Consider the following 22,160-nt stretch of genomic DNA (forward strand, 5'->3'; position numbering starts at 1 on the left):
AAAGTTTGGAGGCAATGGACAAGGAGGCTATGGGCAACAATCAAGGGCTTCCCTGGGAAGTTCATGTGACCTTGAACAGGTCATTTCAGATCTTCAGTTATCTGTAAAATAAATATAGTAGGTTGCATAATTTTAATTTCTCTGAAAATGTTAATGATAAGAGCACTTACTATGTAGAAAAGCACTGTATTAATAATTTTACATGGATTATCTCATCTAGCCCTCACAATGACCTTAGATCCTGCTCCTCAAAGTCTGGCAATAATCAGCAGCTTTGACAAGCATCATCTGGAGATTTAAAAAATGCAGAATATAGATTCTATATTAAACACAATTAATGAGTGACAGAATCTTAACAAGATTCTTAGAAGATTCATTTGTGAAGCATATTTTGAAAATCCTTGATGTAGATGTGTGAGTATTGCCATTTCATAGAAACTGAATCAAAGAGCTAAAGTAATTTGTTCAAGATCAGTTAACTACAAAAAAAAAAAAAAAATCAGCTAATATGTGATAGTGACAAGTTTTAACCACGGGAATCTTCTTAGAAACTGCTATTAGCCACTGTTCTGATATGCTTAATTTCCGGGGTTCTACAGGCAATACGAAGGACATTACCTTAGGAAAGAAAGCACAGCTGGATAGAGATAAGATTGCTTTGCAGCATAAGTATTTAGTCTTAGGGTAATCGATGTTTCCTAATTATCAAAACTGGAGACAATAGTGGAAATCAACTATTCAACTAAGATGTAATTAAAATACTATAAGTAGTGACATTAAAAGAATACCATTATAAATAATAATATATGTTAAGAAATGTCAAGAATCCTTTGAGTGATTTTTCCAGTATATGTGACAAGAATATTAAAATTTGTAACTTCATTCTGAAAGGACAATTTAATAAATGCACAAAGATATTTATTTCCTAGATTTAAAATGCATCAAAATACTTAAAATGCTATGAAATAAGAATATATGGATTTTCATATTTGACACTACATTATCTATTTCAACTGTTATTTAATATCATGGCTCCATTTCTGTTGCTAGAGTCTAGTTTTAACTGGTGATTCAAAAAATCAACCAGTTGTTCAATCAGTGTGTTAGGACATCTTTTGTTTATCAATCAAATTAGTTGTTTAGATCAGGCTATTATCTTATTCAACACAAAGTCATCATCCGAAGGGCAATGGTTTCTTCATTGTCTTTTATACCTCTTGGCAATGTGATTAGACTCCTTAGAAGAACTTCCAGGTGAGAATGACTGTCATGAAAATACTTGGTTCTCTTTTTATAACAACACACCAGTCCTGAATTAGCCTTTTAAAATGCTTAATAATTTGGGATTCTTATTTTGGAGGTGCACAGAAAATTTAGTTGCTTAGCAACAGGATTAGTATACTTCTAGCAAGTTCATTAACCTTATAGAATGTCATAAAGCAAATTGCAGCTGCATTTTACATACGTCCCTTGTCCTTAAAAAGTAGTCATTCATTCCTGTATTATCTCTATTTCATGTTTCTGATAAGGGTACAGATTTAGATATTAACGCCTAGTTAATAAGTCTTTTTTTGGACAAAATATATATTCTCTTTTCAAATTTAGTAGTTCCTGAATTTCTGAATAATCAAATGCCGTTCACAGACTTGTTTTTGTTAGAGAAACAGCATTCATTTCTTTCTTTGAGTTCTTCAGCAGTGACTGTCAACCCAGACTTGAAATGTTGTTAAAATAGCTATGCTTGTTCCTCAACCTTAGATCGTAGGATATATATAAGGATTCTGGAGTTGGGCCAGACATGTGTATTTTTCAAAGCTCTTCAGGTGATACTAACATGTATACAGAGCTGAGGATTGAATGTAACACATGTAAGTATGAACCTCAAATAGAGATCTATTGCAAAAACTGAGGTAGAGAAGCATGAAGAAGACCAGAGAAGCTGAGAATGTAGGACACGTTCCTTTTGTTATAATCTTTCTTCCTTCTCATGTACTCATTTTGTACATGAGTACAAAACTCATGTACTTCCTTCTCATGTACTGTGCCTCATATTTTTCAGTGTTTTGCTGTTTAGTGCATGGCATGCAAGGCTCAGATGTGTTTATTCTGTGTTAAATTGTTTCCCTTTCTTTTGTGCTCAATACCAAAAATTTGTTTCATGTGATACAATTATCTTTAGATCTAATTAAATTAATTGCATTGACCCAATCAATTAATATTCTAAGTTTATGCTTTTTTAGCCAAACAGGTAAAGTTTTAGAAAAAGTGGTAATTATAAAATTGACTAAAATAAACTTATCATTTTTATTTATAAAAAGTTAGTAATTTTCATATCAGTATTTTAATATTCAGATCAATTGATATATTAATTTGTAGTATCTGTATTTTAAAAGGTTCAGCTTTACTTAGTTTTGAACCAGTCATACTTGAAAATTTTATGTTCTTGATCTTTCTTACATTTAAGTGTTTATGAATCAGATGTGCTTGGAATATATTGGATTATAATAAGGGCTCATGTGTTTTGTGGAATTTTATTCATGGAGGTTTTCCATCATTCAGGGGCAATGGAAAGCACCACTTTCTAACACCTGCACAAATGATTTTAGTTAGATTCCTTTCTTTTGGAGCTGGATGCATTTTTACCATATTGTTTTTGTGGTTCTTTTCTTTTCCTCTGTTAGGAATTCATGGTCTCTGGTTCTTACCTTTTTTAATAAGAACTGCTTCTTTGTTTTGTATCAGATATCAGGCTTTATTGAATTTAGATGATTTTCTAGGCACTTTTTCTGCTACTGACACCACATTTAGAGGGGATATTAAAAAAAAAAAAAATGGCTGTGGGGGCCCTGGGTGGCTCAGTGTGTTGAAGCCTCTGCCTTCAGCTCGGATCTGGTCATGATCCCAGGGTCCTGGGATCGAGCCCCGCATCGGGCTCTCTGCTCAGCAGGGAGCCTGCCTCCCTCCCTCCCTCTCTCTGCCTGCCTCTCTGCCTACCTGTGATCGCTCTCTGTCAAATAAATAAATAAAATCTTTAAAAAAGAAAAAAATGGCTGTGGACCCAGAATTCTTCCTTGCTAGCTGGATCTGGAGTTTCCAGGCTCTGGAAAAATATTTAACAGGCCGTGTCCATTCTGTAGTCAAGTGCTTTTTGTTTGTTTCTTTCTTTCTTTAAGATTTTCTTTCATCTTTCTTCTTCTTCTTCTTCTTCTTCTTTTTTTTTTTTTTTAATTTACTTGAGAGAGAGAGAGTCAGACAGAGAGCATGAGAGGGGCCAAGGTCAGAGGAAGAAGCAGACTCCCCACTGAGCAGGGAGCCTGATGTGGGAACTTGATCTCAGGACCCCATGATCATGACCTGAGCTGAAGGCAGTCGCAAAACCAACGGAGCCATCCAGGCACCCCTGTAAGCTGCAGTTTTACTCAGCTTACCTATTTCCTTGTTAGCAACCTTGCATTGGCCAATTGTTGTTTCCGTGCAGTTGTCATTTGCCCTGAAAATATGTGGAACTCATTTTGCTATGTTGACTTAATACCACTTTCCAGTCCTTGGAAGATATTTCCTATTACTTGTACAGTTTTTGTTTGCAACAAGTCAATGCAAACAAGTTATGTACATTAAGAAAAATGTATAGTCATTTTTCATTCCCCATACAAACTTCTTGAGTGCCTATTAAATTCAAAGCATAGTACTAGGTTCTATGACTATAGCCAAGAAATATGAAATATAATTGAAAGTGTTAGATACTTTATTGTCCTGTCTACGGCCATACCACCCTGAACGCACCCGATCTTGTCTGATCTCGGAAGCTAAGCAGGGTCGGGCCTGGTTAGTACTTGGATGGGAGATACTTTATTGTCCTGATGTTATAGCAGCTAACCATAGAGGCTGATCACCTCCCTTTTGCTGCTCCTCTCCCATTAAATTCTAGAATATATTCATAGAAAATCAGTGTCATTTTAATTATAGGGTATTTACTCTTGCTTCTGGAATTGCTCTGATAGTGCAAAAGTATAGAGAAAAAGTACAAAGATAAGTATCACATTTGGACACAAATGTGCTTAATCTGTGCCTTAAAAAATCAGAATATAACTATGTTGGCATTTTAAAAAATGCAAATTAAATCTACTGCATCAGGGTAATAGTTCTGAGAATAAATTATACTACCCATTTTATTTTATGGCAACTAATACTAAACAGGATTGGTGTGCTTTTATTGCTGAGTAATAACACAAGAATTTTCCATCTCTATTGCCTCTTATAATATTGGCAACAAGGTCTTGTGAAAAGATTGTGATGCTTTGTAATATATATAGCCCTGTTTTCCTGACCACAGTTATTAGAACAGGAATCTACACTCTACTGCTGATATGTAACACTGTAGAGACTGAACTAGTAAGAGGCAATGGTTTGGAGTATGGGCAGAGTGACCAAGAGCATGGACACGGGACTCACCCACTCCACCACTTACTAGCTAGGTGACTGTGGCATGTTTATGTAACAATTCTAAGCATCAGTTTCCCTATTTATAAAAAGGGATATGACTTATACTTCTTTCATATGATTTTTATTAGGTTTCAATGATACAATATATAAAAACTACCTGGGCCCTAGTAAGGATTCAATAATTAGCAATCATTTATCTGTCTCTTAGAGATCTCTGTCCAATAAGGACCCTAACCTGAATAGGTGTTAATCAAACCAATATGATTCTCTATTAGAAAGTTTATGTATGGTAAAGAGAGAAAGAACAGTATGAAATAGATGCTGAGGAGCTAAACTGCAACAGTACAGCAGTCCCTAGACCAGGAAGAATGCCCATAGAGCTACTGCTATCATTGATGTAATTACTGGAACACAGAATGAGAGCCCCATTCTCCAGGAGGCCTGAGTGTATGACCAATGAAACGGTCTTTTCTGCTCCTGTGCTCCCAATAAATTATTATAGCTGAAGGCATTTCTGTGTGTCTCTGTGATATTTTTGGTATAGACTTTCAACATACTTTGTTGAATTTATTCCTATGTATCATATTTTTTTGTCTTTCTGAATGATGTTATTTTAATTAGCATTTTCAATGTCTATCTGGTATATAGGAACATACTCATTATTTTATATTGATTTTATGCCTACTACTAATTTTTTCAACATACCTGTTGAATTTTCTATGTACAAATTTATACGTTGTCTGTGAATGATGGTGGGTTTTTTTTTGTTTGTTTGTTTGTATGTTTTTTCCTAATTTCTATTTCATTAACTAGAGGATACAATTCACTATTGAAAACAAAAAGTGATATCAGGAATCCTTTGCTCACTGCTTATTTTAAAGGGGTTGCTTCTACAATTTCATCATTAACTTTAATTTCTGTAAATATTTTTTGTAGATTCCTTTATCACGTCAAGGAAATTCCTTTCTGTTTCCAGTTTACTTAAAGTTTTTAGTGATGAATGGGTACTAAATTTGAACACTGACTTTTCTGCATTTAGAGCTGTGTTATCCTCCATTAATTCTTCAATGTGTTAAAAAAATTTTTTTTAAAGATTTTATTTATTTAAGAGAGAGAAAAAGAGAGAGAGCATGAAAGAGGAGAGAGTCAGAGGGAGAAGCAGACCCCGTGCTGAGCAAGGAGCCCGATGTGGGACTCTATCCTGGGACTTCGGGATCATGACCTGAGCTGAAGGCCGTCGTTTAACCAACTGAGCCACCCAGGTGCCCTCAATGTGTTAAATTTATTCAAAGTAATTTCTGTTAAGTAATTACTGTATCTCAGAAATGAAACCTCTTGGATATTAATATTTTAAAATAATATTTAAAATAATATTTTTAGATTCAATATGCTGTATATTTTACTAGGAATTTCTCACATCTATGATCTATAAATGAGGATTGGAATTTTCCTGTCTCATATACTCCTTTATTCTTTATAAATGTTATTGAAAATTCCTTTTCTCATGGATAATCTGGATCTCTTTAATGCCTAATAATGTCGAACATCTCATGTGCTCATCTGTTACCCATATCTTTTTTTGGTGAAATGTCTGCATGACTCTTTGCCCATATTTCATTGTGTTGCTGTTTTTTCTTTTTATTGTATATATTTATATTATGAATTTGAGTCCTTCACAGATATGTGTTTTACAAATATTTTCTTGTCTGTAGTTTGTCTTTTATTTCTTAAAGTATCTTTTAAGAAGCAGAATTTTTAAAAATTTTGATAAAATCCAGTGTATCACATTTTGTATGGTTGTGGGTTTTTTTTGTATCCTACCTAAAAAACTGTCTTTTCCACTGTTAGAATGTTTTCTACTAGAGAGTTTATAGTTTTAGGGTTTGTACCTAGATCTGTGATGCATTTCTTATTTTTTGAGTATGGTGCAGGACAAAGGTCAAGATGATTTTTATTATTACATCTGATGGCCTGACCTTTTATTATCACACATCATACAATGTTCCTCTTTATCTCCAGTAACTTTTTTAGTCTAGTCTATTTCTTATGCTTTCTGTTTGTGTTATTTATCTCTTCAATCCCATTATATTAAATACATTGTATTTTTTAATCTTCCTGTAGAGAACATATAATTGTGTCTTGTTTTGTAATCCAGTGTGATAGTTTCTGCCTCTTGATTAGAATGTTTCATCTATTTATATTTAAAGTGCGTATTGGTAAGTAGCATTTGCATCTGTCATTTCGGTTGTTTTTTATATATCTTATGTGGTTTCTGGTTTTATATCCCCTCTATTTTAAAGTTATTTTTAGATTTTATTTTTTTAGTGGTTGCCCTGGGTATTAAAATGAATTCTTAATTTAAAGTAATCTAGATTGGGGGTGCCTGGGTGGCTCAGTGGGTTAAAGCCTCTGCCTTTGGCTCAAGTCATGATCCCAGGGTACTGGGATCGAGCCCCGTATCAGGCTGTCTGCTCAGCAGGGAGCCTGCTTCCTCCTCTCTCTTTGCCTGCTTCTCTGCCTACTTGTGATCTCGTCTGTCAAATAAATAAATTTTTTAAAAAATCTTTAAAGTAATCTAGATTGGGTTAACAGCAATTTCATTTCAATAGCATACAAAAGCTTTGCTCTAAAATAGTTCCATTCCCTTGCCTTCCTTTGTAATATTATTGTCAAATTACAAACTTGTACATTATGAAACTATCAACATGTTTTATAATAATTACTCCATGTCACTGTGTTTCAAAAGAAGAAAATGTTACAAAATGTTTATATTGTTTTTATATTTACTTATATAGATTCTATTAGCACTGTTATTTATTTCTTTGTGTGGATTTGAGCTACTAGTGTAGCTCACTAGTGTTTTTTCTTATCAGACTAAACGACTCCATTTCTTATTTCTTTTAGGAAGAGTATGCTAATTCTCTGTTTTTGTTTGCAATGTCACGTCTTCCAAATTTTTGAAGGATAGTTTCTCTGGGTATAGAATCCTTGGTTAATAGCCTTGGCCTGTCCATGCCTTGAAGATGTCACCCCACTTTGTTTTGTCCAGAGTGAGTTGTGCATTTCTTTGAGCATTCCTATCCAAGTCTTTTTTCATCTTTCTGCTTTCAAGTATGTCTCTTTGTCTTGGATTTTGAGAATTAAACTCTAACATGTATAGTTGTGTATCTCTTTGAGTTTATCCTGTTTGGAATTTGTTGAGTTTCTTGAATGTAGAAATTGAGTTATTAAAGACAGGAAGTTTGGGACTCTCCTCCCTTCTTTATTCTCCTCTAGGAGTCCATTTAAGCATTTATTGCTGTCTCGAAGATGTTCCACAGCCCTCTGTTCATTTTTCTTTCTTTTTTTTTTTTTTTTTTTTTTGTTTGTTTGTTTGTTTCTCAGACTGGTTGACTTCTATTATCTATCTTCAAATTTTCTGATTCTTTTTTTTGGCAGCTCAAATCCATTGCTGAATCCCTCTGTTTGATTTTCCTTACTATTATTTTCCTTTTCAACTTGACATTTTCTATTTGGTTCTTTTTAATAACTTCCCTCTATTGATATTCTTATTTGAGGAGTGTTCTTATACTTTTCTTTAATGTTTTAGATACATTTTATTTTATTTAGTTGAACATATTTATAATGTCTTCTTTAAAATGTTTTTCTAATAAGTCTAACTTATGAGATTCCTTGGGTAGTGTTTCTTTCTTTCTTTTTTTTTTCCTTTTAAAAAGATTTTATTTACTTATTTGACACAGAGAGAAAGAGCAAGCACAAGCAGGGGGAGTGGCAGGCAGAGAGAGAGGGAGAAGCAGGCTCCCCAATGAGCAGGGAACCAGATGTGGGGCTCGATCCCTGGACTCTGAGATTATGACCTGGGCTGAAGGCCAATGCTTAACCAACTGAGCCACCCAGGTACCCCTTGGGTAGTGTTTCTAATGACTGCCTTTTTACCTTTGTGTATAGGCCATACTTTCATGTCACTTTTATGTCTCATAATGTTTGGCTGAAATCTGGAAATTTTAAATAACATGATATAGCAGGTTTTGTTGTTGTTGCTGGTTGTTGTTGTTGTTTCTTTTGATGTGGCTTATTTGTTTAGTGGCTTTCCTGAATTCCCTAAAGCCCTTATTCTTTGATCTGTGCAATTGCTGAGGTTGACACTTGATTGTGTGGTCAGCTAATGATTGAATGGATATTTCCTTAAATGCTTTGAACCAGTGTCTTCCACCATTTCTGATGGACTCTGTGTTTATGTTGGATATGCCTTTAACATTATGGTAGTTTATAACTTTTCCTTCTTGTGCAGAACCTCAATGTCAGAGTTGAGAGATTGGGGCCTTTTTGGGTTTTTCTTCTGAACATGCAAACAACTTCGTGTTTGTATGTGGAATTCGCAATGCTCAGGAGTATGTCAGAGCTTTTCAAAGTCCTCTATGGGCGCCTCATTCCCATATTTTACTTTTAAGTTTTATGGCCAAACTCATGTTTGTACCAAATAGTATCATCACTGTAGGAAGCTGTAGTATTAAATAATTGTTGCTGATACTGATTGATAAATAACCTGGGAAGGGGGATTTTCCCAATGAGAAAAATCTGGGTTCAAATAAAAATAAACCCTGTGAATGGATATTTTTCCAGACAATTGTCAAGCAGGTCAAATCCTAAAAATTCTCTGAGGTGGGGCTTTTTGTGGAGCTCCAAATCTGTTCTTACCCTGTAATGCCTTTAGGCTGCTGATTATATAACTACCATGCTTGCAATACTGCTGTTTTTTAAGGCTACTGTGGAGTGAGGAAAGTGGGAAGGGAACAGAACAAGTTGAAATGCTATAAAACTTCTTACTGAGATTAACTAATCTTTCTGGAAAAAACACACCTTAGATTATTGCAAGCCTTTGCTTAATTTCCAGAAAGATGAAAAAGTTGATTTTGACAATTTTTTCACTGTTTTTACAAAGGAACAGATTTGGGGGGTATCATTTCTCTACCATTCTCCTGGTGGGAGGCATTAATAGACCTTTTCTTGCAAGTGTGTTCCTCTGCAGAAGTTCTGTAGCAGAGCACAACTTGGCAGGTGCTCCAGGAAACATACTCTTGTAGGAGTACTTTCCATATTCTTTTCTCCGCTCACATTCAGTCCAAATAGGTAATTTAAATGTGAAGTCCAAATTCAGGTGAGGTATCTTACATTCAGAATTTCTAAATAAAAAATTAAAAATTAAAAAAAAAAGAATTTCTAAATGGAAACCTTTTCTATTTAGAGTCCACACTAAGGCAGATGTGAGTCTTTGTTGCTTGCAAGTGCTAGGTTTTTCTAAACCATCCTTTCAGTGAGTACGGCCATTAGTGAAATGGCCTCCACTATAGCAAATTGGGTTGCATCATACCCTGTTCTCCTTCCTTTCAAAAATCACATGATCATACTTCTCAAGACAAATCTGTTCTTTCAAGGATTTGTTTTTGTTAAGGGTAGCCACTATCTGCTTCACTTAATATAGTGAAGGAGGAGGGTACTGCTCTTGGTTCCTCACCCCATTCATACTCAAATGATCAGTGTTTTCTGATGACTCTGCTGAAGCTCTTAATTCTTACCATACATTCATGTATCAATCCAGAGGTCAGATTATATTTCTATATACCAAATAATCCATATATAAAAAATTTTAAAGTACTATTCAAACTACTATCAAACATATGAAATATGTATGGCTAAGTCCGACTAAAGATATTAAAGGCCTGCATACTGAGAAATATAAAGCACTACTGAGAGGAAGTAAATATCTAAGTAAATGGAGAGGTGTACCATCTATAGGTTGGAAGACTCAATATTGTTGAGATGTAAATTCTCCCCAAATTGATGTAAAGATTTAACACAGCTCCAGTCAAATCCCAGTAAAAATTTTTGTGAGACTAGACAAACTAATTGAAAATTAATGTGGAAATGCAAAGTGCTTAGATTAGCCAAAATAAGTTTGTAAAAGGAAGAATAGAGCTGGAGAAATACTGCTATTTAATGTTAAGACACTATAAAGTTAATGTAATTAAGACAGTTTTGGTATTTGCAAAGATAAATAAATAGATAAAATGAACAGAATAGAGTGTCCAGGAATAGACACACATGTGTATGGACAACTGGTTTTTGAAAAGGTGCAAAGTCAATTCAGTGGAAAAAGAATAATGTTCATCAAATAATGCTCAAACAGTTGGCTAACTATATGCAAAATACCCAAACCCAAACCAAAACAAACATTGATCCATAACCTACACCATATGTTGTAATTAACTCAGAATGAATTATTGGTCTAAATATAAAACTTAAAGCCATTAAACTTGTAGAAAAAAAGATAAGAAAACTTGTGACTTTGGGTTATAGCAAAGAATTCTCAGATATGGCAAGAAAAACATACCTTAAAAAAAGATAAATTAGATTTTATTAAAAATTAAAACTTTCTGCCCTTCAAAAGATACTTTTAAGAGAATGAAAAGATAAGTCACAGACTGGTAGAAAATATTTGTAAAGTGTGTATATGATAAAGGACTTGTATTCAGAATCTGTGAAGGACTCTCAAAACTTAATAAGAAGAAATCATGCAAATTAATTTAAAAAACTGCGTAAAATGTTTTGTAAAGACACTTTAGTAACCACCAGTAGTTGCCTGGGCAGGAGTGGTAATTACACATAGGCAAGAAGAAAGTTTTGGAGGTGATGGATATGATTATTAGCAATTATAGTGACGATTTAAAGAGGTTATTCATATTTAAAAGTTATCAAATTACACATTTTAATACATGTAGTTTATTATATGTAAATTAAATCTTAATAAAGCTATTGAAAAAAATATTTAATATAGAGTTTATTTTGAGGACTCAGCCATAAGGAAAAAAATGTAAATAATTCTAGAATTTTTATTCTAAGCAAATTATTTGAATATTTTCTTCAAGTAACATTACTTATTTTTTATGTCTTAGAATGAATGAGATTTAGTCCTGACCTTAAACTTAAGAAGAATTATTATAGCTCTTTTCAGGGAAAGATCACTATATTTTTAGTTCAAAATTACCTTGAGGGAACCAGGAGCCAACCTATCGTAATGACACCTTACACACTGATGGAGAAGCTGATCTGATAGACGTCAAAAACAGGAGATAACTTGTTGGATGAAGATTGCTAGTAGCATGATATACTTGGGGAAAAAAATAACCCTTCAGCTTCAGTAGTTGCTCGTGTAATTGAGCTTGCCTGTGGGAAAAATATAAGTAGTTTGGATAGTTAACATTGATTTATAGATCTCTTCTCTTCCTTTCTTTATGCACAAAAACAGTTTTCTCTCTACCACACACACACACACAAAAAGAAAGAAAGAAAGAAAGAAAAATAAAAAGTAAACTGAGAAGTCATTTCAGGAGCTGGAATGAACTAAGTAGAATATATTTCCATTGGTTCCTTATATAAAGTAAAGAAGAAATATTTATAGCATGTAATATACATGCTATAAATTCATGCTATAAATTTCATTAGTTCATGAAGAATTAATGAAAGTCAACCCAAAAAACGATGAACAACCAAACAAGAAAATGATAAAAAGTACATACATTATATGATTTAGATGAAAGAAGAAATATAAGTAGCCAGTAAGTATGTGAGAAAGTTCTATAAGCTCATGAGTATACCAATACAACAATATTCATTTCTTCTATCAGTTTGGCAAAAGTTGTACACACACACACACATACACATAAACAGGCACACAGACTCACAGACACACACACACACGAGTGCACACGCACACTGCATTACTAACTGCAAAAATCCTTTTACTGTTACACTATCCACCAGTGTTTTTAGTTCTTTGTTGGAATTCTCATTGCTACTGTCATGGGATACAGCCACCACATCCTGGATCAGTTTTTACTAGAGTTTGGGGAAGGTTCATCACGAAAAAACATGTATCGAGGCTGAAATCTAGCTTCAAAGTTTTCCTTATTCAGAAAGAATCCTTGATTCCTAAACTGAGGAACATGATCATTCAAAGTTTTCTATTTTTTGACAGAGGAGAGCTGCCAGAAAATAAATGCCACCTTCATATAACTGTAGTGAAGTCTCCATTCTTTATTGCAAGCATTGCCAGATTTTGGAAAAAGCTGTAAGTACTCATTGTACTCTATGAGGGAAGATAAAGATGAGAATGGGATTTTGGCATGAGTCGAAAATAGCATTAAACATCTTCATTGGTGTTGTATCTTACTTACCATTGCTGACATGATGAATTCTAAGCACCATTTGTGGCTCATGTGGTAGTATGTGTGTGATTGTATGTGTGTATACACACATATGTGTACATATATGTGTACATATATGTATATAAACACACACGCATAACAAATGAAAATATAGTGTATCTTTAGTTAAAATGATGGACGTTGAGATACCAGAAAGAAAGCACAAGATTAGCAAATGCTGTTTTTCACTAACCTGAAGAATAAATGTATAAAGGAGGAAGCAAATAATTTTTTTAAATAGCTCAAAAAATCTTTTCATTGCCTTGTATTTCTGATAATTTCTAAGACATTGTACACTTGAGATTCAATGCAAATTTTATTTTCAGTTAAAAATTAATCTCTATTACATACTAGCTCTTTCTCATTAACTTGCCATCCTGTAGACAGACAGTCCCTTGTTATTTTATGCTGTTCATTGTACACTAGATAACAATTTGTAACTCACATTTTGATTACTTATTACACATTTCTGATTACTTGAGTTTTTACCAGCTTCAAAGTGCTTTTTGTAAGTGAAAATTAAGTTGAAAACTCCAAACTGTTCTAAAATAAAAACTTAAGTTTGACATTTTTTCACAAATTATCTTAAGTAGTTTAAAATATATTTTTGTGAATCTGTTAGGAAAGTTAAAATAATTTATTGCTACATGTGAAGGTTACTATCATTGAAGTCCACAGTGCTTCATCCATTTCCCATTAGTACACAAAGAGTGTGTGAAAACTGAAAATCATGGACACAGACCAACATTAAGTTGGGGGAAGATTGGCTTGGGAGAGAAAAGCAAATAAGAAGGATAGGAATATTCCAGAGTTAAAATTTGAAATGGCCACTTCCCTATTTGCATCATCTTTACAAATATTCCAAACAGTTACAGGCTTTTCTTGAGAATGCAATTAATGTTATCATGTAGAATTGTGAATAATTGTTAGTTGATTCATAGAGTGGTAAAGGAATGCTTTCAAATGATCAATAAAAGGGTGGTGAAGAATTCTGAAAAATAGAGACCCTCAAATACTGGCTTTTGAATCCAGACCAGGATGGTGACATCATGGATAGTAGGAAGTTATAAAAATTAAAGATTTCTCAGACTTACTATAAAACATTTTAATTAATTAAGATGGGCCCCATGGATCTATAGTTTAAAAATGTATCCAGGTTACTCTGATCTTTAGAATACTAACTTTGAGAGATGTTAAGACTTTTTTTAAACCACATGGTTGTGCAGATATTTTGCATAATTTTTTCTTAACATATTTCACCATAAACTTCCTTCTCCAAGCATCTTATATAATTATTTTATGGACACGTTTTGAGAAATGATTTTCACAGAGTTAAAACCATTTTCTGTGGCTATGAGGTTTGGTGGAAAATTGAGTAGTTATAAACAGGTTTAAGTATAATAGAGATATAGGAGTGCGTGTATGGATACTATTCTCTAGATACTCTAAGGAAAAGAGACCTAGCATAACATGAGCAGTTAGAGAGAATATGAAATCAAATAAAGACCAGAATGTGATATTGCCTATGGGGCTGAAAAATTACAATCTGGGCTTAAAACTAGATTTGGTCATCCTTTCTTAGAAGCAATCTCAAGAGGCAGTCATTGACAGATCCCTCACCTGTGTAATAGGCTCTGTTGGGATGAGTGGGAACCTGTCCCCCGTCTCCAGGGACAATTGAATCCCAAGTGCAACAAACAATATTGGCAAAGCACTGTTGGGATCAAAAGGAAGGAACATCAGTTATTGCCACTTCGCTTGGTTACAAAGTGCTTCAACCACGACCCAATGTCCAATCACATAAAAATTGCCAAGACTTTTGTGAAGATAATAGTACCATGAGGAGGTAAGGAGAGGGGATTGTAAAGCTACATTCTAGAAATAGAGTAGTTCTCAAGTTGTTCCAGGAACTTTCTGAATGAGATGGTCCTTGTTTTCCCTTCCTTTTTCTTTCCTCTCTTCCTCCTCACCTCTCTTGTCCCATATTTTCTTTCCCCTTTTACCCCTTTTTCTGATCTTGCTTATGTGTCAGGAATATCTCTGGAGTGACCAGGAAAAAAAATCCATGAGTTGCTGCCTAGAGGAAAGGATTCCTTGACAATGTCCAACTCCTTCTGCTGTGATTGTTCATTCTCTAAATACTGCTGACCTGACATTCGTTCTTCCAACTGAGACTTCTGCTATGCACACTTCCTGTGCATTTCCACAATATCCTCTGAAACCTGTCTTTATATTTATAAACTTGAATTATGATTTTAGTGTACATGTGTCCCACTAAGTAGATTTTTAATGCCTTTAAGACAGGGATTGCATTCCTCCATACTGTATTCTCAGTAGTGTTTGGTACATTATATGAACTTGGAAATTATAATTAATCTGAACTTGGATAAAAAAAATAATTAAAAGAGAGAATTTTGTGAAAATAGTTCCTCCAGATTCTTAGACTAATAATATTTGCCCTTAATCATTGTCAGTCACTTAACAATGCCTGATGATTGTTTACTGGGCAGATATACCAGTGTTCTTAGAGTCTTGGGCTGCTGAATAAGGGGATGACCTCCTAGAGTGTTAGAAGTCTTAGGAGGAACCTAATTCAGCTCAAAAGTAAATTCCTCAGAACAAGACTGGTTGAAAAGCCAGATGGCAATGAAAGGAGAATGTGTGTATACACACACACACACACACACACACATACTCACGTACTCACACATATATGTTTATAACCATGAATTATTCTACTCAGGGTTATTTAAATACTCCTTTGGGTGTGTCTGCCTCTACCTTAGGACCTCATAACTAAAACAGGATGTGGCCTAACACGAAATCCAGAGGAAATCAACTGAGTCAATTTAATGCAATAAATACTTATTGATTATTATATGCAAGGAATATAGGTGACTGACTGAAAGACTGAGAATAAGAGAAAAGTTAAAGAAACCTGGGTCATTGTACATGAAGCCAGATTGACCTCAGGGTTGGGGAACTGAGGTAACAGATTTCAGGTCCCTGAATAAATGTCATTTGTAAGCAAAATGTGCACATTTCCACCAAGACACATAAAAAGAGTATACACAATGAGCATTTTTAGCAGGAAGCATTTTTAGTTTAGAATCAGCCTTCCTAGAGTGCTTTACCAAATGGGCTAGGATGGCTATTTCTTGGGAGATGGTTATAAGGTTAAGGGAACTTCTTCGTTTCAATCTTTTTAATAAGTAAAAAAAGGCAAGATCCTCAGATCTCCCTTCTGGCTATGTAGCTCTAGGACATTTTAGTTCTTTTTTATGCCTCTCCTCTAGTGACCTTAATTCCTTTTATCAATTTAAAGTTTAAAGCATTTATAAGGAAAATATCATTTAAAAGGATGAGAAATTGCAAACTTTTCCAGCCAAATCTATTTTAGAAAAAAATCCCCTATTTTAAGTAACCTCATGAGTTTTTCCAGGGAAGACACAACCATTAAAAGATGCAGTTAACACAGGCTTTAATTTTGAAGGAGATGATAAGAAATACAAAAACAGACTTCCCTTTTATAGTGTGTACAATCATTGTCTTCTTTAAAAAGAAAAAAAAAAATGGAGATGATGCATGAGGTTTCAGAAGCAAAAAATAGTCCAAATAAACTGCTCACATGCTACTACTACTCAATTCTGATTAAAACCTCTCACCAACTTTACATTTAGACATTCATAATTCGATCATCTTAAACAGCCAAAACTGAGAATGGCTGTCAATGGCATGGCCTTGGTTCTTTCCCCTTTCTGTTGAGGGTTTCTATGGCATTTGATACTCCCTGATGCAGCCAGTTTCCAAATGCTTCTGGAAAATTTGCACATGCCATGCCTGCTAAATTTACATTCACATACTCTTTCCTACCTCTGCCACGCATGCTCCTGAAGATGTCCCAAACCACACTGTACTCATGCTGCGCCATGATGATATCATGTATTTATCAAGAGCTTTATTTGTGAGTGGTGGCCACTCAGTCTGTGTGTGGTAGAAAGAGGAGAATTTGAGGAATCATTGCCATTTTCCATCAAGCAAGTTCAAAAAAACACAGGACAAGGCCATTCAATTGAATTTGACAACTTCCCATGTATTATATTAGGTCCAAATTGTTAATTCTATCATTTCTCTATAATTTACACAAGTTTTTTCCACATATTTCCAATATAATATATATAATTCAATATACTTATATTATATTATATATAATATAATATATATACATATAATCCAATAACATGGTCCAATAATCCTCACACAACCCAGTAAGTAAAATGGAGTCAGGGTATCATTGCATTAAAAACTTCTCGTCTTCCTCCTGAACCAAGATCCTGTGGATACTGGATTCCTGTTTATGGCTTTCTTATTTGATCTTTTATTCACAAACATGCAGGCAAATATTACACAAACACTCCCTTATGTACACACACTCACACCCAGAAATTATCAACATCCATCTTCAGGAACTATGATGGATTATGTCTGGGGCAAGGCATGCCACATGTGATTCTGACGTTTTGCCAACTTTAGTATATACTTTCCCTGATCAGTGTTTCTGAACTCTAGTGGCACATTAGAATTACCCGTGGAACTTAAAAATTATGAGTACGTTCTGGCCCCAGGAAAAAGTAAACAAATCTGAGTCAGTGGGGTGTGGGCAAAGCATGAGTAATTTTTTTAAGGGCCACAGATAATTCCAAGGTACAGCCAAGGTTCAGGATCAGTGGCTCAGAGGAGCATTTTCAAACTTGAATGTGCAGGAAGCACTTGGGAATCTTGTTAACATGCAGATTCTGACTCAGTAAGTCTGGGGTAGGGCCAGAGATTCTGTAATTCTGTATTTCTACATTTCTAACCAGTTTTCCAATGATGCTGGAAGACCACATTTGAGTAGCTTCACATAAGAAAGAAATGACCATCAGTTGCAGTTGCTTAGAAGGGTTAATTGCAAACCTTACCACAGGAAAGGCCATTCACATTTAAGGCTCAGTCTTCAGTAGGATGTCCTGCCATTGAGCCACAGTAAGTCTTTATTATCCTTATTAGAACTGTCACTTCAAGACATCAGATCCTTCTTTGTTCAATGAGCTTCTGTTTCACCCTATGGGAAAGTTTCTAATTGTTTTTCCAGCTGTGCTCAGGTAAGCTGAGTTACCTGCTCTATTCTCAGGGACAGCTGGACCTTCTACTTCCTTATGAACAACTTAACACAGGGATCATGTTTACCTAGATCACCTGTGTGTTCGTAACACCTTTTATATTGCCTACTAGATAATAATTGTTCAATAAATGTGTGTTGAATGAATGAGCACAGCTCTTAGAACATGTAGCCAGTGTTCTGTCTCCCCAAAAATCTGTGAGCTCTTTGAAAGCAAGGCTTATATCTTTTCATATTTATAGACCCAGTGCCTGGTACGGGGTAGGCAATTAATGCATATACAATATATATAATGAAAAAATTAATACCATGTATTTACAAAGAATATCACTATGTTGTAGAACGATGCAATGATTAATGTTAAGACTCTTACATTCCTTAGCGAATATTAACTTGTATTCATCATACTCTGTATATATGTATTTGTACACATATGTATGTATACCTGTATCAGAGTCTGATTACTATTCCGGGATACTTTTCATTAACAAGAAATTGTAGTATTTTGTAATTAAGAGAATCAATTCCCCTTATTCCTGCCTACTCACCCCATTCATGTATTTGGATCAAAATCCTTCACTGCCCACACCAGATATATGTATGAGCTGTTGCCCTGATTGTACCTGGTGGAAGCATCGAGACCATGCTTTAGAGTAACTATGAAAGTTTCCAAGCCTTCTGTGTAATCATTTGTACAGACCGCTCTGACACTGCTGGCAGTGCCAGTCAGACATCAGCACAGGAAGTAAGGGCACACACGAATCTCCTCAAGAGGCCTACTTATAGCTCTTACAGACGATTATGCGTGTAACATAGCCTTTTCCATTTTCAAAGCATTTGAGAATTAGGGGATTGGATCTGCATTGTTGCCTGACATTGATAACAGGAGAGTATCAGCCCCCTTCTCTTCTTAACTCATCTGCAGGAGATTTCATTCTTCAGGAGGAAGACTGTGGTAAGCTAATTCAGGACAAGCTGTACCACTGGTCTGGCAGAGTAGTTGAAAGTATGGGTGATGGAGTTAAAAACAGGTATTCCCAAACCTGCTTCTGCCACTTGCAAATAGTATAACACTGGACAAGCTGCAGACTTTCTCTGTACTTCTTTTTGGCAAAATGGACATAAAATAATATTCGCTTCATAGCATTCTGAGGTTTCGAATTAATTCATGCTTAACACAGAAACTGGCATGTTATTACACGTCTATTATTATTGTTGGGTTTAATTATTTCTATTCTTTGACTTCTGAAATCTTCAAGGTTTCCATGGTAGAAGCCAGCACATATGTTATCAAGCAATTGATTAACCAGCATATTAATGTTGATCATATGTTTTGATTGATTTCAGAGTAGAGAAAATTACACTCAGGAAAAATGACCAAATTTGTGATTCAGTTGATGCCAAAAGACTGGATTGACTCTATTATTTTTCCCCCAGCAAGTTAATTAGACTTTGGGTACTACAGGTTAGTTGTATGAGACAAAGTCAGGATGTAAGGTGAATATGACAGGAGAAATCAATAATTAGGAGAGAGAACTCGGGGTATTGCAGGATTTGTTCTAGCACAGTTGGAAACCTAACCACATGTGTTTTGCAAATTGCATTTCCTATTGATAGGTCTTTCTGATCCTGAGGTACACTTATAAAATTCATCTTGAGGCTTAGGGCTACAACTTACTCCATCTTCTAGTAATCCTTAATGGATATTTTCTATAGTATTTCTTTTTTTTAAACAGGAGACACCGATCCCATATATAAGTCAATTTGTGAGTGTTTTTATTTATTTGTTAGCTTGGACTAGCCTTGGAAATCTTCTCTTTGTTCTTGAAAATAACAAACATGAATATCCTTCACTGGCCATTTTCTATAATAGACTCCAGGTTTTTTAAAACTAAAATTAAGGTGCCTGGGTGGTTCAGTCAGTTAAATGCCTGTCTTCAGTTCAAGTCATGATCCCAGGGTCCTGGGATCAAGTTCTACATTGGGCTCAGGGCTCAGCAGGGAGCCTGCTTCTCCCTCTGCCTCTGCTCCTTCTCCCTGCTTGTGCCCTCTCTGTCTCTCAAAAAATAAAAAAATGAATAAAATCTTAAAATAAAAATAAATTTTAAAAAACTAAAATTAAGGAACACCTGGGTGGCTCAGTGGGTTAAAGCCTCTGCCTTCGGCTCAGGTTATGATCCCAGGGTCCTGAGATGGAGTCCCGCATCAGGGTCTCTACCCAGCAGGGAGCCTTCTTCCTCTTCTCTGTCTGCCTGCTTCACTGCCTACTTGTGATCTCCATCTGTCAAATAAATAAATAACATCTTTAAAAAATTTTTTTAAAAATTAAAAAACTAAAATTAAAATGTTTTTCATTGAGCCTCTGTCCTGGAAAGCAGATTTTTTTTATGAGAGTTTGTTTTTTAAAGCAAAAAATGATGTAAGAATACTAATTACCTCGCTTTATTTTTTCCTTAGTTCATGTTCATCATTTTGCCCACTGAGTATGTAAAATATAGAGTAATTTCTGTTTTGTTTTACAAAATTGGATTTTAATGGCTTATTTGGGTCTAAAAATATTTCCTTATGCCAAATTTTAATCAACAGTATCAATCTGAATCTCACTAAACTGTTTTAACCAAAATTTGAATAAAATTCAAAAATCAACAATTGAACATGTAGAATTTCCTTCTTTCTAAAGTGAATCAAAATTGATAGTTTGGGAAGGACAAATGCCATATGATTTCACTTATACATGGAATCTAAAAAACAAAACAAGTGAATAAACAAACAAAAATCAGAATCAGACCTATAAATAGAGAATAAAATGATGGTTGCAAGAGGGGGAAGGGTGGGCAAAATGGATGAAGGGGAGTGGGAGGAACAGGATCCAGTTATGGAATGAATAAATTGTGGAAATAAAAGACACAGCATAGGGAACTTAGTCATTGATACTGTAATAGCATCATAAGGTGACAGGTGGTAGCTACACTTGTGGTGAGTATAGTATAGAATTGTTGAAATCACTGTGTTATACACCTGAAACTAATATAACATTGCGTGTCAACCATACTCAAGTAAAAAAAAAAAAAAAATAGATAAAATTCAGAGAGAAAAAAACCTGATAGTTTTGGTGGTTTTGTTTTATAATTTTTTAAATTATTTTTATAAACATATAATGTATTATTAGCCCTAGGGGTACAGGTCTGTGAATCTCCAGGTTTACACACTTCACAGCACTCACCATAGCACATACCCTCCCCAGTGTCCATAACCCCACCCCCCTCTCCCTATCCCCTTCCCACCAGCCACCCTCAGTTTGTTTTGTGACATTAAGAGTCTTTTATGGTTTGTCTCCCTCCCGATCCCAGCTTGTTTCATTTATTCTTTTCCTACCTGCAAACCCCCCACATTGCATCTCCACTTCCTCATATCAGGGAGATCATATGATAGTTGTCTTTCTCTTATTGACTTATTTTGCTCAGCATAATACCCTCTAGTTCTATCCAGGTCATCACAAATGGCAAGATTTCATTTCTTTTGATGGCTGCATAGTATTCCTGTGTGTGTGTGTGTGTGTGTGTGTGTGTGTGTGTATACCACTTCTTCTTTATCCATTCATCTGTTGATGGACATCTAGGTTCTTTCCACAGTTTGGCTATTGTGGACATTGCTGCTATAAACATTCAGGTGCACATGCCCCTTCGGATCACTATGTTTGTATCTTTAGGTAAATACCCAATAGTGCAATTGCTGGTCGTAGGGTAGCTCTATTTTCAACTTTTTGAGGAACCTCCATGCTATTTTCCAGAGTGGTTGCACCAGCTTGCATTCCCACCAATAGTGTAGGAGGGTTCCCTTTCTCCGCATCCTGGCCAGCATCTGCCATTTCCTGACTTGTTAATTTTAGCCATTCTGACTGGTGTGAGGTGGTATCTCATTATAAAAACCTTATAGTTAAATGTTAAATGACAAAAAAAAAAAAAAAAAAACCCTTATAGTTTTAATTAGAAGTTGCATGCCCTTTATTTTTTAAGAGGTAATGCAAGCCTGTGGTCTTAATTGGGATTCATTCAAAGTTGCATTTTTTATTTATATTTTATTCCAGTGTTTCTCAGCATATGGTCGATTTCCCACTTTCATTACAACTATTTGGGCATGTTTGTTAAAAATCTTTGATTCCCGGCTCCATTCAAGAGTTAATGAGGCAGGATGTCTGAAGGTAGAGCTAAGGAATCTGCTTTTTTTTTTTTTTTTAATATCCCATATAACTCTTATACACATTAAAATTTGATCTGAGTGCCACTGGCAGG

The 22,160-nt window shown here is 34.9% G+C and overlaps 1 long non-coding RNA gene across 4 annotated transcripts in view; it reads left to right on the top strand.

Annotated features, from left to right (window-relative positions):
• Positions 1-22,160, top strand: part of LOC131811389 (uncharacterized) — a 175,575-nt gene that overhangs the window by 19,162 nt on the left and 134,253 nt on the right. For 2 of the 4 annotated variants that reach the window (XR_009345917.1, XR_009345916.1), the window contains exon 3: positions 12,479-12,571. The exons of the other annotated variants lie outside the window; for them this stretch is intronic. This is a non-coding gene — a long non-coding RNA (uncharacterized LOC131811389). The remainder of the gene's footprint in view (positions 1-12,478; positions 12,572-22,160) is intronic. 4 annotated transcript variants of the gene reach the window in all.

The sequence above is a fragment of the Mustela lutreola genome, chromosome 11 (genome assembly GCF_030435805.1).
Source record: "Mustela lutreola isolate mMusLut2 chromosome 11, mMusLut2.pri, whole genome shotgun sequence".
NCBI lineage: Eukaryota > Metazoa > Chordata > Mammalia > Carnivora > Mustelidae > Mustela > Mustela lutreola.